Below are 17,420 nucleotides of genomic sequence, written 5' to 3' on the forward strand. Positions count from 1 at the left end.
TTAAAAACCATCTAGTACCAACACATCTGCCATGGGTAGGGACACCTTCCACTGGACCCGGTTTCCCAAGACTCCATTTAAACTGGCCTTGAACACTCCCAGGAATGAGGCATCCACTTCTTCAGGAAACCTGTTCCAGAGCCTCACCACCCTCACAGGGAAGAATACCATTACACCATTTACTCAAATAAATCCTGCCTCTGCTACCAAAGAGATGTTTTAAACTGTTACAGTGAAAATTTTGCAGTTGACACATTCCTGGTTGCAGCTCTAAAGTAGACAAACTTTGATTTACAAGGATGAATAAAACAAACTTCAGTTGCCTCTGAGGCAACTGCTGCTTTCCCTTTGGCTAAAGGATATATTATTTGCTGTTGTATTTTAAGGACCCTGGCTGTATCCATACGATACACTGAAGTAAAACCCTTTGGAGTTATTACACTCTATCAGGTAGCTAATATGTCTTTAAAAAATACTCTAAATGTGTTTACAGGCTAGAGACTAACAATCTGTCAAGTAATTCATGTTTCTGAAGTCTCTAATATGGTACATACATTTGGTAGGATTTCTTTTTCCCTAAGGAAAAAAACAGTGGCAGTACTGATTACATCACACTAGAAAAATTGCCTCTCCAGCTTCTTGGCTGCATTAAACAAATGAAACTACTGTACATTATGTAAACACTTGTAAAAATGTCAGTGGAAATTAAACAAGTTTTTTCAGCCTCTTGAGGAAGATTTCTGCAGGTATTTCTCAATATAAAGTATTAGGGCTGCCTAGCGAACCTCCACTCTCATAACTTGCAAAGTCTGATTTCTTTTGGCACTGAAATGAACAGAATAAAATGAAATAGTGTAGGAAAAAAACCACTTAGGGGGCAGGTACCTGCTCAGCTCTCTCTACACCATTCTTACACTCCCTACAAGAGCCAAACACAGTACACCAAAAATCCTCCTTTTTCAGAATGTGACACAAAATGAAAGGCTTTGACATGCATCAGAACGTGATTGGGAGTAAAAAGATAATATTACAGAACTTAGAGGGGAAAATACAGTTGCTACTCCCTCATAGAACACTGTTGGTATCCAACCTCTCCCACACAATACAATCTAAAATGCTAAATAAATGGAGGGTGGAGCAGAGTAGAGACATCCCAGCCAGAGTCTGTTAAAACCCTTCAGAAAAGGGAACTCGGCACTTTCCAGCTGACAAGCCACACAGCAGCTGAAATCCATGGGAGATTTCAACCAGCAACCATGACAAAATTGCTCTCCTTGGACTGGCACACGTCCCCCTCCCAAGGTTATCTCAGGTACTATATTGAGATATCTGCCCCCAGGGTACAAGCGCCCTCACTGAATTAGATGTAGGAGCAAAGCCGCTCAAGTGTCTCCTAAAACAGAGAAATGTTATCAGAAGTTAGTTAAGAACAGGGAGAAGTTGGCAGAAGGCTCCATCATAGCTTCTGGGAGCAGATGAACCTGTCTCCATCATAGGAACATCATTTGGTAAGAATTGTGTTCTCTGCGTGATGGATGATTATCCTAAGCTAGTTTTCAGTGGGGAATGGAGCTTGTCTGTATAGTGCTTTAAATTAGGATACTGCTTTGAATGCATTTTTGCAGTCAGATGCTATCACTGGCAGTCTTCAAACCTTAACCTGTCACTACTTTATTAATGGAGAGTATTATTCTGTAAACTGTTAATGGGAGCCCTTCAAAGGGACTGTCATTCCCTGGCAGTGGGTAAGGTGTGAGACCCAGGAGGGGGTTTCTCTTTTTGGCACGTGACTCCAAATAAGTCAGTGAAACTACCCTCTGATCCAGCAGGACTGCTTACTGAAGGTACAGAGTGCCCAAAAGGGACACCAAGAGACAGGTCAGGCAAAAGAGTCTCAGCTTTCCTGGGGCACTGACAGACAAATCAAACACTAAGGGTTTGAGTCAGTCTCCCCTTTTCACTGACAGCATACCAGCAATCTGCACTAACAAGGAATACTAAGCCCAATACACTCTATCTCTTGAAAATAACAGAGCATTCAACACAGGCCCAGAAGTCAGAAATTCTCATATCTTCCATCTATAAACTTATATTTTGAATATACATCCATGTTCTTTTCTCAAGCAAGAAAGTTATTCACAACATCCTGACTATCCTCATAAGTCACTCTCAGCTGCTTGTAGTTTTGTAGGACAGCAGACAAAACTTAACATTTTTAATTTCTTTCACAGTTTTAAAGATTTGTGGGGGAAGGAAAGATAATTTGTGGTGATGTTTTTACAGACCCAGGTTATTATAATGATTCATCTTCTATGCAAGAACTAGCAGGGGGTAGAAAATACTTCTGCTAGTTATGCCAGAAAAGAAAATATTGTGTGGAACAAATTTCCATACTACAAGAGTAGTTTAGACTGCATAATTTAGTCCTTGTACCTATGTTCTCCTACAAGTGACATACAGTAAGTAATCCAGTATTAAAAGAGTAGCTACAAAGGAGTCAGAGACTTCCTTTTTCACAAGGGATAACATGGAAAAAAGATAAGGGGTAATGGGTATAAGTTAATCCTGGTGAGATTCCATTTGAACACAAGAAGAAAATTGCTCACAATGAGAAAAATCATCTGTTGGAATACTCTTCTCAGGAAAGTGGAGGATTCCCCAACACAGGACACTCTCAAGATTTACCTGGACATGGTCCTGGGCCATCTAATCTAGACTGTGCTTTTGCCAGGAAAGGTTGGACTATAAGATACTTGAGGTGCCTCCCAACCTAGTATTCTATTATTTTCAGCTAATGATGTATCTGGGTTTTTTATGGTCCCTAAATAATCAAGAAACCATTCTAAACACATATTTTTAAGATTTTTTTAAAGTAGCGTTAGCTGTTCTTAATATAATAGTTTTTAAAATTGAAGTTGATATCTCTTTGGAATTTTGTAATTTCAGCCTCAAACCAAGCATCTCGACATTCACAGCCCTCCAAAGACCTATGAATTCTCTCCATAAAAACTGCCACTGCTGTCCAGGCTAATTTAAATTATGCCTTTTTCCTCTTAGGAGATCTTCTGAAATTAGAATCTTGTCAGTTGATTGGCAATTGGCATTAAGCCAGGATATAATTCTCTGGTATGCACCATTAAACCTCACAGTGAGGATTAATTAGTATTGCAAAAGCACTTTGGAAATGAAATGCGCTGTGTACTAAATAATTATTATTTTTATTATTATAACATTGTAAGAAAATTAGCAAGTGACTAAGAGACAGTTTACAAGATCTCCCACTGAAAAATGCATTAGATGACCTATTTCTAAGAGATCATCCAAATAAAATTATCCACCTCTATATACATCTAAATCTGTTTAGATGCATACAGAGGTGGATAATAAGGTGCCATAATGGATCAGCACTGGTAATATAGCCGGGTTTGGATATGGAATCACTGAAGAAAAAGAAATTTGCCAAGTTATTCATAAGACAGTGTTATGATAGGGTTTTTTCTGCCTATTATCTGCTGTAGCCATATATATTCATATGTGGGCAAACATAATTTGTAAATATCCATGGAAAATAAGCTGCAGAACTCACTTTGATTAGTCACTTATACTTAATAACTAAATTAGGAGCTTATTCCCAAAATATTCCTTGCAACATCAAGAACAATATGTGCTCAGATCTCACAAGTTTAGCACAGAATCTAGATTTTTCTTCATACTGACAAAAAACAGATTTGCCATGATTCAGACAATACCCCTCTCCTCAAAGTCTAAATGACTCACCTGAGGTTTTTGCACACAATATGGACTGATTTAGAGCCACCTTCATTATCCAAAATAGTACTTACCATGTCCTTAGATGCCTACACAAAGCCAAATGTGTGATTTCATAATCATGCTCAGCTATCACTTTGAAGACTTCCTTCATAATTATGGAAGTTAGGAACCAACTTTACCAAGAGTGGGAACTGAGGCTTTGGATAGGAATCATTGGGATACTTTTGCCTACATTCCTTCAGCTAATCCTTTCCTTGTTTCCTTGCTCAGCAAAAGAAAAGGTAGCAGATTATGCATTTGCAAACTCTAGTGTAATAAATGGCAGTGAGATATGAATAAATTCACACAGTGAGACACAGTAGAATCCTGAACATAATCTGCATGAAAAATGCAGTTTTGAGACTCTGATTCAGACAGATGTTGTCCCGTGCATTTTTCTTCATATTCTTCAAACTGTCTGCAAAAAAAAATGCAGAATGGCCCAATCTGTCTTTCCATTGCATAATCTAAGCCTTAGCTCCAGCAAGGATTGCAATTTTCTCGTCAAACAAGTATGCATAAAGATAAGTTCAGCTTAGACTTTTGTTTGTCTTCTGCTTTCTAACAGACAGGATGCTTTCTAAGGTATGTATTGTAAATTAATGGAAGTATTAAACAGTTATTTTTAGACACCATTAGTCAGTTCCCTGGTTAAACAGGGGCAGTTGCATGTGCAGCAAAGAAGTCTGTGATGGAAGTTATGTAGGAAGCACACTCAGCACACTCTCTGGAAGAAAATATGAGTAGCTATCTATCAAAAGCCACACAAAATGCAGGTCTGGATCTATGACAGTATGTGAAATTTGTAAGGGTAATGTATAGTCACAGAGCATAGAAAAGATCAAATGGCATGCCATTCATACATTATTTATATTAGTTTTGAGGACTAGCAGGCAGACTGCTGCTCTTTGGAGACTCAGGCTGTTCATCTAGGTTAAGTCTTGGTGAAAAAAACTACACAAACTCTGGCTCATAACTTTCCTGCCCCTAAAAGCTTCTTGAGAAATGAAAAGATTACTCATCACTGACTTTATTTTGATCTCAAGACACAGAGGTTTATACACACTTGGTATAACCACAAGAAAATTTCTAGAATAATTTGGAATACAATAAACCTTTGGTTGATCATTAATATGTTAATTTCCTCCATATTGTCAGTGATAATTAAACTAACCATTCCAAAAAGAAGATTCTTAACCTTGCCCATCTCCTCCATCCTCATTAAATTGCTTGTTAGATTTAATTTCTATCAATGTCTTACATAATATTTATCCTACATATTTCCTCTGTATTTTTTAAACAATTCTTCTTCAACTTTCATTTGCTAATGGGAATAATTGGTCCTTATCCTCTTCTGAGCATTTTGTCATGGATTTATTCTTCCCTCATTATTTATTTAATTTGAGGTTCAACTTACAAAACCAGTAGAATATCCTAGCATGGAATATTTAGTCAAACACTTTGGAAATCCTGACTAAAATCTCAGTGTTGCAAGGTGCTATGACATCCACAAGGGGAAAAGGGCTCTCAGGTCTTTATCCAGGGTCTAAAAAGATTTGGAAATGCATCAAAGATATTTTGGTTGGTATTTGGGTGTTTTTCATACATCAGTTCTGCACCACAGATATCTTTCTCAGGGTAGGCTCAAATACATATCTAGAAAATTTGGGGGCATTTTACTAAATCAGAGTCATGGATGCAGATGGATGAAAGACATCTGTAACTGATATCAGTAATAATGAAATAAAAATTAGACTCCCTCAACCTTCATTAAGCTACATAATTCTTTTGTTTGTGAAGTTTTAAAACCAAGATATTTTCACAGAAAAAAAAAAGTTGGAATTGTATCAATCCTTGAAAAATAATTTTCATTACAAATTCTGTAACAATCATTTTCATTCTTAAACAACCTGAGTTTTAAGAAATCAAAGAAAATAATTTTAAAAGTAAGAAAGATTTTATTTGTTAATTATAAAATACCAATTCAAAATTAATACTGTATTCAATTTTTAAGAATAGTTTTGAAGAAGTTTGATCCTTTTATGTAAAAACTCTTAGAATGTACCAAAAACCAAACCTATTTTTTCTCTGTGGCACTCTTTTTAAAAACCAAAGATTGTCAGCTAGGCACAATTCCTAATGCCATATTCAGATCAAGACATCACCCACATCTTAGATAAGGTGCTCCAAAAAAGTGTGGTAAGTTTATAAAAATTGCATAAAGGCCACAATACATATTATCCATATGTCACGTAAACAACTTCTCAAACCAGTTTTCAAGCCATTTAAAAATACTCTAACTTGTGAGATTATTTGTATTTTAGTTCATTTTCTAGACCACTGAATCATCCTATATCAAAATTTAAAATGGTTGCTGAACATTTGGAGTACAGTAACGACCCTGTCATGTCTTCTTGTGCGTATGCTCTGACTGTGGCAGCTCATAACTACTTATTAACATTAGCAATTCCATCTTTCAGTGCTGGTGTAAATTATTCCAGCCTACAACGTTGCACAGTCTATGAGGGGACTGTATCAGCCATGTACATTGATTGACAGCACAGATTAAGTTAGCATGCTGACATGACCATGAGAAATTACCATACTCACAGATTAAAAACACACTATGTTTTGAAATCCATTTCACAAAGCAGAAAGTTATGAAATTATTTATGGTTATAAGGAAGTTCAGAAGGCCCTCTGGTCCAACCCCTGCTGAAAAAAATAATTTGACTCCTGTCTCTCAAAAAGGCAAAGCTTGGTAAAATGAATCAACCCACTGTATTATATGCCAGCTGCTGAAGAATAAGGAAGGAACCTTAAAAATTCTATAATGTTACATCTTGAGAGTGCATTGACAGAACAGTAGTGCTGGAATCAAGCCAGTCTAGCCAAAAGGACATACTCCCTTCAATGGGACTTTCTGCACCTTGAAACTCATCCAGAAGAACTGGCCCATCAGCTGGCAAAGTAGGCAGGCTGAAAGACAGGTTTCTACAAACTAACCTCAAAATATTGTATTCGATATACTTCCTTCCATACAGTCAAATGAAAATAAATTATATCAAATACTTGAAACTTATAAAATTATTTTGAAAAGTTATGTTTAAATACTACAACACTATCTTTACTCTTGTACTATAATGATTCTGTACTCGTACTACAGTCCTGTCATATATCTAAAACCCAGTCAAAAATCTATGACAGGTTATGATGTAAAACTGCTTCACTGTAGTTTCTGAAGAATGAAAAAAAGTCAGGCTCTTCGGTGTGGACATTCTCTCCTAGTACCAGGCAGACAAATGAGAGGCATAACATGATAAGCCAGCTATTGAAGGTCTATTTAGAGTCTTTAAAATTAAAATTAAGATTTTCAGAGAATTGTTTAAATTACCTAAGGTCTAACTTGTTCTTTGTCTCTCCACAGTCATGGCATTTCTGCCCCTTATTTTACTGAGTTACCTAAGATTGTAGCTTTATGTGATTTCATCTCATAAGGACTGTGTGTGCTTCCCTGATTTTTTGTCTTTTGTCTCCAAATTCATAGAATCATAGAATGGTTTGAGTTGGAAGGAACCACCTAGTTCCATCCTCCCCTGCCATTGTGCAAGACACCTGCCACTATTCCAGGTTGCTCAGAGCTCCATCCAGCCTGAACAACTTCAGGTATGGGGCATTCACAGCTTCTCTGGACACCCAATGCCTCACCACTGTCACAGTAAAGAATTTCTACCTAATATCTAATCTAAATCTGCTCTCCTTTGAAAGCCATTCCACCTTGTCCTATCCCTCTATACCCTTGTGAAAAGTCCCTCTCCAGACTTCTTATAGCCTCCTTTTAGACAGTGGAAGGCTACTCTAAGTTGTTATTTTACAAGACAAGTAAAGTCTTAATGCTGACAATTTCACAGGCATAAAGATTTCCCCAAAAGGGATAAGAAAATTACTATTAATTTAAAATGTCCTCTAGAAAAATAGATACTTCCTTCACAGTTCCACAAATGTTTTCTCATTTTCCAGACATTTCACATTCACCAGGATTTAATGTATCTTTCTGTTAGTGAACAGCACTCAGTGAAGTACTTCTACAGCATCCTCCAACATTATCCCTGTGCCATGACAGTAACCCTATGAGCCTGATTGTCATTGCTTCAACTGCAGACCATCCCATACTGTGACTGCAGAATCATATTTACCCTCTCCTCTATAGCCCCAGCCAAGCTTCCCTTGTAAACCTGTTTCAACTGCAGTCAACAGTGAATTTTTTTAATGATCTTGTAGTTAAATTCTTGGAGGGAAATAAATAAAATCTTCCATAACACCCTCACTTTCACTCTCCTGCCTAAATTTTCCTTCCTGGGTAAAAAAAGGCAGTATGTCTTCAGAAGCTGAAAGGAGAAAATAGTGCAAATAAATGACTGATTTGAATCCTTATATTTGTAAGGAATCAAAGAGCCCATCATGGATACCAATCTTCTTCTATATATTTAGCTTTTGTTATTAGATATTGTATTCCAAATGTGTCTTAGACACTGACTGGAAACCTTGGTTTGATCTTTACTGGGGGGGGAATCAAGACATCAAGACTGATTTACATCAGGTGAAAAAAGGTTTTTCCTTTTTAAGTAATCTGGGATGTGTTGCAGTGGTACAGTGGTATGAATGCTTTACTGTTGAGTTACTTCCATGAATAACTACCAAAGTAATTTCATAAGATATAAATTATTACTAACCCCAGGCTACAGTAATTCATGAATTCCAAAGCTTTTTAATTTAATATGCATATTTTATGTACTTGAGGATGAAAAGCACACTTTTTAGACTGACTCTGTTTTGATTTACACCCTTAGCACCATGCCTGAGAAATGTTATTTCACACACAGTGGGAGGGAGATTATCACTGTATAACGTAAATATTGTACATATTGATGTGCAAAAAATAGATTGTTTCTTTTCACATAATATCAATGCCTCTCAGTACACAACTTTGGAGATTTGAGATAAAAAAGGAAAACTACTAATTGACAAACATGTAAAAAGACATAGTTATGGGAATTTGAGATATGATATTTGTACAAAATTATTGTGACGAAGTACAAGGGGTACCTAATTAACTTCATAATTTGACTGTGTTCTACTGCTAAAAATGTCTAAAAATAATGCCTTGAAATCAGACTGTGATAGTATCTGGTACTGATGTTGTGAAAAATGCTCCATTTATCCATTGATAAGCATTCTTTTAAGTACTTAGAAGCAATTTTTTCAAACTCTAAAGAATTTTTAGGGTGTTAAAACCTCCCTTGTGGGTCCCCCTGATGGGGAGATCCCTAAAAAGTTCTGTGCCAGGAATTAGAGATGGATGGGACTTTTGGTTTTTCAGTCTTCAGGTTATTGTTTATTTTTCTCTTATCTGCAGTTCTGCATGCCATCTACATCTCAGACTTAGTGTACAAAAGGCAGAAAAAAGTCACAAGACACACAGATTCAAGGTCTTTTGAAGCTATTTTGTCCAATTAACTCTTAGAATCTACTTTATTTCTACCTTTCTACCGATAACTAATTTTTCTGTCCACCCAACATCTGCATTGCAGTTCTTTCTAACCAATTGGCCTGTGCTCCCAACACTAGAGGAAATGGAGTAGATGAAGAACAAGAAGGAGATCAGACAATGCCCAAAATCCTCCATCTTGTTTCCTAGCTACCTCCATACTAAAAACCCAAAACTCTAAGTTTTTCACCCTGTGATAAGCTATACTACTATCTATTTCACACACTTGTAGATTCCAATTCATCCCAAAGTCTGGGAAGCTTTCTCCACAGATGAAGGTTAAAAGCAGTGTTTTCCTGGGGATCAGGACTTCTCAGGACAGGCAGAGAAATATTCCCTGGGCCCTGGGTTCCAACAGTAGGATTTTATTTAAATTAACACAGAAATCAACAGTTTTACAATTAATATCACCCAGGTTCATTGAATGAAAGATCTGAAAAAGATTAAGTTTTATCTAGACAGGATACAAATTGACATTTAATTTTTAAGTGTCATTTTAAAGTAAAAATTTTGTAAAGTTTTTACTTTGTGTCCTTCTCTCTAAGTTAACATTTTCTGATGCAGACTTCCTATGAATTTCTGTGATGGTAGGAACTAAATGCAGTTTGGGATTCTTTCCTGATGGACAGGAAATAGAATACTGCTTCACTCCAAGCAGAGGCCAGGGAACAAACTGAGGATGCCAACCTATGGTGGCTGGCAGGTTTAACTTCAGTTAGAAGCCAAAACTCACTCTTTCACTTACTATCCAGCTCTACAGCTAAATGAAACAGATTGTTACCAAAAACTTGTAACTGCCTGTTCAGAGCACAAATGAAAGGATGGCATCTGGGGACTGCAGTGCTGGGAGGCACATCTTGCTTAGTCCTCAACCACAACAGTAACAACAGCAACTTCTATTAAAAAGTGGGGAAAACCATTTGGGAGAGTCATTTGCTAACTGCCAAGGGTGAGCAGCATCACCAGGAACCATCCAAGTACAGACTATAATCACCTGCGCAAAGAATACATTCTCATCTTCCTCCTTTTTTGAGAATTTATTCCATCATGCCTCCAGCTAACCCCACTGGTCAGATAGCAAGGAACAGAAATATAAAAACTCCCTCTTCATGGTCCATTTGCCAGCAGGAAAAGGTGTGTTTTCTTTTTGCTGTTGTCAGAGAGACAACCTCAGCAGGTTCAAGCAAGCTCTTGATGATCAGTCAGAAATTACCAATCTCGAACCTTGAACTGTCAGCAATTCACACCTGAAAGACACATGTGGAAGTGACCACTTTACCATTATTATGTCTTACAAAGAGGCAGAAAGCCTAAGGGTAGGATTCTCCTAAGCAGCTGTGACTTTGGCATTCTTAGTGTCAGATGGACATTGTGTTGGCTCTCATGTAGCTGCACAAGCTGCTTGGTAGGTATTACTGTGGGAATTCAAATGGCACAACAGAAAGGGAGCAGAAACTAGAGCTGGATCTAGGTCTTTTCACTTAAAGAGACTACACAACATAGATTTATTAGATAATACTAATTCTTTTGTTAACTCTTTATTCACACATATTTCTTCTCTTTTTGCTAGTCTTACTTTGCTTAGCTCGATAGAATTAAAGATTTTCTTAAGGAAAATATACTGGCTTTAAAAATATTTGTATGTGAATACCAGAGATAAAACATAGGAAACTAAGTCTTAGCATGCATTTGTTTATGCACAGAGACACTGTGGCCACCTCTGGTCAGTGAGGAAGAGAAAAAGAGAGACATGATCTTTGTTCATCAGCATGATGACAGCCACAGGATGGCTTGGGAATTTGGAGTGGAGGCATTAACAAACATTTTCTGGTTAAAAGTTCAGTAGAAGAAATGTGAGCTTATGGGGCAGAAAGTCTTTGCCAGCCCAAGAGTCTGAATCATAGATATAAGGATCTCTTACTTGATATTTTCAAAGACTTTTCGTTTGATGAATAATTTAGATCACACTTAGAGGTCTCTGGAAGTCATGACCCTCCAGAGCTGTAAGTATAAAACTGCTTCTTTTTGAGGTTAACAGATAAGGACTAGAGTTACAAAGCTGGACACACAAATTATATTTACACTTGAAAATTAAGCACATCTGGGATCACGCCTTTGCCTTGGACAATCATGGCCTGACCCAGTTATCATCACTGAATTTACAGCTTCTAAAGCTAGATAATTTCTTGGTCACAAATTACCACTGCTGAGCAGTTACAATTTGAATTTCTCCTTCAATGTAAACAGTCAAATGGGAACTGTTCTGCATCTATGCAAATCCCACACTACATGAAGGAACAGGTCCTGGTTGGCATCTGAAAGCATGGTCAGCAGCTCCTTGCAGGCTGATCTAACTCAACTGCTCGAGTACATTCCCTTGTTGAAGCTGCTGGTGCTGATACAGCCAGAGAGGAGCACAGGTATCACTCGGTCAGTGGTCACAGTGATTCAATTTTCCACTGGGCCTAGCTGAAATAATTTTTTCTTCAGCTTTCTGCCCTGGTAGTATTGACTTATTCCCTGCCCACCTCTGTAATGTGCAAGGCTGATCACTGAGACACCACAGTTCTCACATACAATGAGAATTTTCAAAGTTCTCTGGTCTTTATATCCTGCCTTTCTACATTCCTCTTTTTCCTCTCCACCTCCTGTCAATAGACAATGAACTGACAAGAGGCAGAAGCTGAGACACTCTGCCAGAACAAAAACATCTTCAACAGGAGCTGCTCAAGAGTGAACTGCCAGCTGAGCTAGAGATGGGAATAGAGTACAGCCTGAGCAAAGTAAGCCAGGAAGGAACCCCAGGAACACATCTTACATGTAGGCTGAGCTCCCATTTCTTCCAGTTCTTCCTCAGCACCCAAGAAGAATTCTGGATGATGCCAATATATTTTTCTCTCTTTAGTCATCAGACATAGCGATTATTTTCTTTTTCCCCTGTGCAGGGCTGTATTTTCATAACAGTTTTTTACCATGATTTCTTATATCAGTGAGGGCAATAAAAGTATCTTTCCTAACAGAATGTCACATGCATGTTTTTCTTGTAAAGTGAATTAATGACTTTGTTTATGGCTACTGTTTTTAAGCTCTCCAGTCACAAAATACATTATTTTATCATTTCCTCCCCTCTGTTTACCTATGGATTATAATAGCTTTATTCATCACATCCAGTCATCAGAGAGAAAAAGAAGAAAAGGAGCATTGCCTGTCAAGTTTTGACAAAATAAAATTATTGATTTCAAAAGCATTTCCAATAATATCATTCTTTATCTCAATAATGGCAAATGTATCATGTCAATGTTCTACACCCTGCTAAAATAGCAATGGATGATGCAACCCATAAAGTGGAAAAAGAAACATTAGGGGTTAGATAATATTAATTCAGACATAAGCACACATAAAAATGTCCTGGTATTCTGCAGTTTTGCAAATCATTAGCTCACTGGAATAAGGACTGTGCCTTTGCTTTGTTCTTCACACAGCATAATGGCACACTGACACTGATGGAGGTTTCCAGGCAGTCACAAAATGTAAATAACATCACAATTAAATTATGATGGCAATGTCTTTAGGTTTTTTGAGTATACAGCTGAAATGAGCTCTATTCTTTACCTAAAAAAGGATAACAACTGTTTGTTTGATGCAACATTTTATATGATCAGCGTCCCTGGTGTTTCTGGTGGTAGAAATAAAGTCTTTATTGTTTGAACAATATGAAATACAGAAATGCAGCATAAGCATATATCACAAGAGGAAGGAGGTTAGGATGGCTGTTGGAATTAAATACCAATATTGCTAGATGGAACGTGCCTGGGCTCGTCTGGCCCTTGCTGCTTGATCAAGGGCAGCAACTGTGGTGAGAGACACCTTTGGCTGGCTGGATGCTGCAGCTGGGCACCTGGGACAAGTCCAGGCACACAGGAGCTCAGGTTTACCTCTGGCGGAGAAGCTTCAGGGTGAGGTGAAAGAAAGGAGTCGAGTTCTGCTGGAGGGTTTCAATCCAGAGCTTTATTCCAGGCACACAGGCCTCTGAATCCAGCAACAGCTCCAACAGAACAACAGAACCACGTGGTTGTTGAATCTTTTAACCCCAGGGAAAGGGGGAGGGAAGGGGTAGGGATCCCACCAACCCTACCACCCACTGAGAGGCATCTTTTGAACTTTGCCAATCACACGATGCCCTTGTTGGAATGCCAAGATTGACGGACAGCAGTCAGCAGGGGGCAAGGGGAGGGGAAGGGAGAGGTGACTGGCACACCTGGGGAAAGAACCGGGATGGACAGGCTATTACATCACACCGCAACAGATGGCTCCTTGAATTAGTAAACAAATTAGGCCATATAGAAGGTAGTTAATGCCCAAGTGTTCTTCGGAGACCTAGGATTCAGCTGAAAGCCTCATGACTTTGCTCTCGGCTGTGGTGACTACTTTTACTGAAGCCACCAAGGTTGTTCAGCACAGTTCAAAAGCTCTGGTTCAGTTCATGCTCCTGCCAGAGTACTGCAGTGCATAACAAGCCCAGGATTAGAGGTAGAAGCCCCTGTATCTTGGCATGGAATACACTAGTGAGCGGAAAAGCACAAAACATAGAATCCTAGAATTAGCTTGGGTTGGAAGGACCCTTTAAAGGCCATCTAGTCCAAGGTGCCTGCAATTGGCAGGGACATCTTCAACCAAATCTGTTGGCTTAAGAGTCCTGTCCAACCTGTTCAGGAATGCTTCCAGATATGGAGCATCTGGACCTCTCTGGGCCCCCTGTGGCAGTGTCTCATTATGTAAAAAGTTTTCATGTAAGTCTTCAAGTAAAAATCCTAATCCAAATCTACCATCCTCCAATTTAAACTGTTACCCCTTTTCCTGTCACAACAGACCCTACAAAACACTCTGTCCCCTTGTTTCTCATGGGTCTCCTTTAGGTACAAGAAGGGTGCTATAAAGTCTCCCCAGAGCCTCCTCTTGTCCAAGCTCCAGAATAACCCCTACTCTCAGCCTTTCCTCATACCAGGGCTGTTCCAGCTCTGTGATCACCCTCATGGGAGTACAAAGAGAGGACAATCACTATGACTGTCAACAAGAACCTACAAAGGCTGGACCTTCACTGCAGGTTGAAGGTCTACCCATAAGTAACTACCACAGTGAGGCTGTACTGTGTTATACCATAGTTTGCATGAGAGAAAATAATTTCCTGCAAGCACTAAACCTCCCAAGCCCTGGTCTGCAATGAGCTCTGCCTCATAATCAAATGGCTGTTCAGTGGAAGTACACAAAATCCAAGGCATGAAATTATTATATAACAAAGAATCTATGTCAAAGACAAAATTTAATGGGACATTAATGTGTTGACGTATAGTGAGAGAATAAAGTCCAACTGAATGTTTCTCAGTATGGGATTTGCAATATTTCTCTGTTATGTCAAATAAATCCATATCCCTGCTGCATTCTTTCAGTCAGTATTAGAGTCTCACAGAGAGGTTTTCTCTTTGACCACCAAAATTTGTAGGAATTTACTGTCTCTGAAACATACATCCCATTCGCTAGAAATTAGTAAGGAAGCAGAGGCAAAGGGACAGATGTGGAGACAATACAATCCCATACACTTTGTTTCCATAGAAAATGAGGCTAACAATCATAATTGTTATGAAATTGGTTTGGGTTGTTTTGTGTAGATAATTGCATTTTCCTGGTGTATATATTTCCATCATTATTGTTTAATGTAAATCACTCTCAATCTGCCCAACATGATTTAGTGACAGGATGTTTAAAAGGGAAGAATAAAAGCCTGAGCCACTATGCAAGGGATAAAATATATTTCATATAATTTTAAGTATATTGATTTGCTTTTGAAATTGAAAAACATAATTTAGGAAGGCATGTCTATTAATTTGAATTTAGAAACAAGAAATATTCCCTGCCCTTGTAAACTAAATTATAACCATGAATTTCTGAGTTGCATTGTTTTATATGATGTATTTTTCCACCAGCCATCCATTCAGGAAATCTTACAAAAGCCTCCTAACAAAGACTAACCCACAAATCTAATAGAACAGTAAACCTTACAGGGCAAGAACATTAAAAAATTACAAGACAGGTATAAACTGAGATTACTTTTCAGTTCCCCACATGGCATCTGTCTTGGCAGTCTGGTTAAAAGTCTCTATTCATTTCATGACACAAAATAAGACTAAAAATGAGAAGAGCAGTCTAATAAAAAACTTATGCTTCTTTCAAGCTGGAAGAACTGCTTGATTTCCAAAAGTTCCCATGATTAAAGGAAAAGCAAACAGTCATGTAGATTACCTAAAAGGTCATTATTTTTGAGGGTAGATTAACATAAATGATAAATATCAACACTATTAATATAAAGGATAAAGAGTTCTCTTTTCCTGAAATCATACACATCATTCAAATGCAAATGGTGAAACTTAAATTTGAACATATAACTATTCATAGTAATAATGGTGCCCTAAAAGTTCAATGAAGATGTATCTAGATGTATCCACATCTAGCCACAGTAGCAAGCAACAGAATCAAACACAGAAAATTCTCTTCTGCGCTCTTGCTAAGAGAATGATGTGAAAGAGCTTTAAGCAAAGGGGTTTTTTGTTTGTACAAAGTAGTGAGGAATGGTAGGCCAGGTGTAATTAAAGTAATTTATCCAAATATTCTCATACTCAGCAATGCTTTCTTTTTATGGCCTTTCTGTGACAGAAAGCTGTATATTTGTGATATTTCAGCATTCATTTTCTCTATCAAATTTCCAAGCTATTATCTCATGTTCTTTGAAATATACTTGGGAGTGATGACCCTGAAGTCTGAATTTGCCCTTAGAGATATGAGTGAGACAGAAGGATTGATACTACTGTATACATTCAGTGGAGTAAAGGTCAGGCTAAAAGCCCTTTCTCAGAGGTTCAAGTAAAAATTGGAAGTAAATTAGTTACTCTCACACTTTATGATTTTGCAGAATAATAAAAAAATTGTTCAAGACTCTGACAGGTTTGGCAATTTTTGTGGTTTTGTCTTTTTTTTCTTCAGCAGCATTTTGGTCAGCCCTAATCTGTACTGTTTGTTTTGCCTATGACTGAGCAAGACATCTTGTTATAACTGTGCAATGATATATCTGTCCCTAATCTCAAACTGACAGGGTTATCAGTCACAAAGTAGGCCATATTTGAACTGAGTTAAAAAAAAATACACATCACTGAGCAAGACTTCTTCTATGTTCCACTTTGCTGGTTTTACCATTCTTGAGATTATTTGACCATTTATTGAATTCACTATAATAAATGAAAATATCTCAGGTTTCCCTATTTTTTCTGTATACCAATAGCTTCCCTTTAACTAGGCAATTGGTTACTTATATGCTTATTGTCTCCCTTCACTAATTTAATCTTATTAAAATGTGACCTTCTTGAGGCTCTGAGGAATACATCCATTTATCACTTGTAATATTAAAAATGTTCCAGCTTTCTATCCCTACCTTTTGTTAATAGGTCTCCAAGTTCATATGAAATTGCTGTCCAATATGTTTTGTGTCATTGGCAAGCTGTTAAATGAGAAACTTTCTCACTGAATTTTGTGAGAATAAAGAAAACAATTACCTCAAATCTTTTCTGTCAAGTTTCTGCTTCAAAATATCTCCAGTCCTGAGGACTGATAGTTTCCTATTGATGCTTTCAGTCAACCAGACACATCTCTTTCATTTCTAGTCTCTACAATGCACTGGACCTTCAGAGTGAAACTTCTGGTTCAGTTCTAACCCATTTTTAGCTTCAATAATCAACACATGAGAGCATTTCATATAGAATTAATATAATGAGGGAAGATGAGGCTACATTAAAACCCACTGCCTTAATTACAGTCCAAATATTCAGATTTGAAACTGGAAACATTAAGAAAGCATAGCAGTAAGGACGCTCAGAAGCACTCATATTCCTGAAATACAAAACCAGAATTTTTGCTAATATTTACCTCTGAAAAAAAACCTTGTAGCTGCAACACTGAAATAGAGAAAACTGGTAGTTCTGGGAATGAAGAATGCCCACTACAGTCAAGGTCACTA

Source organism: Molothrus aeneus, chromosome 3 (genome assembly GCF_037042795.1).
Source record: "Molothrus aeneus isolate 106 chromosome 3, BPBGC_Maene_1.0, whole genome shotgun sequence".
NCBI lineage: Eukaryota > Metazoa > Chordata > Aves > Passeriformes > Icteridae > Molothrus > Molothrus aeneus.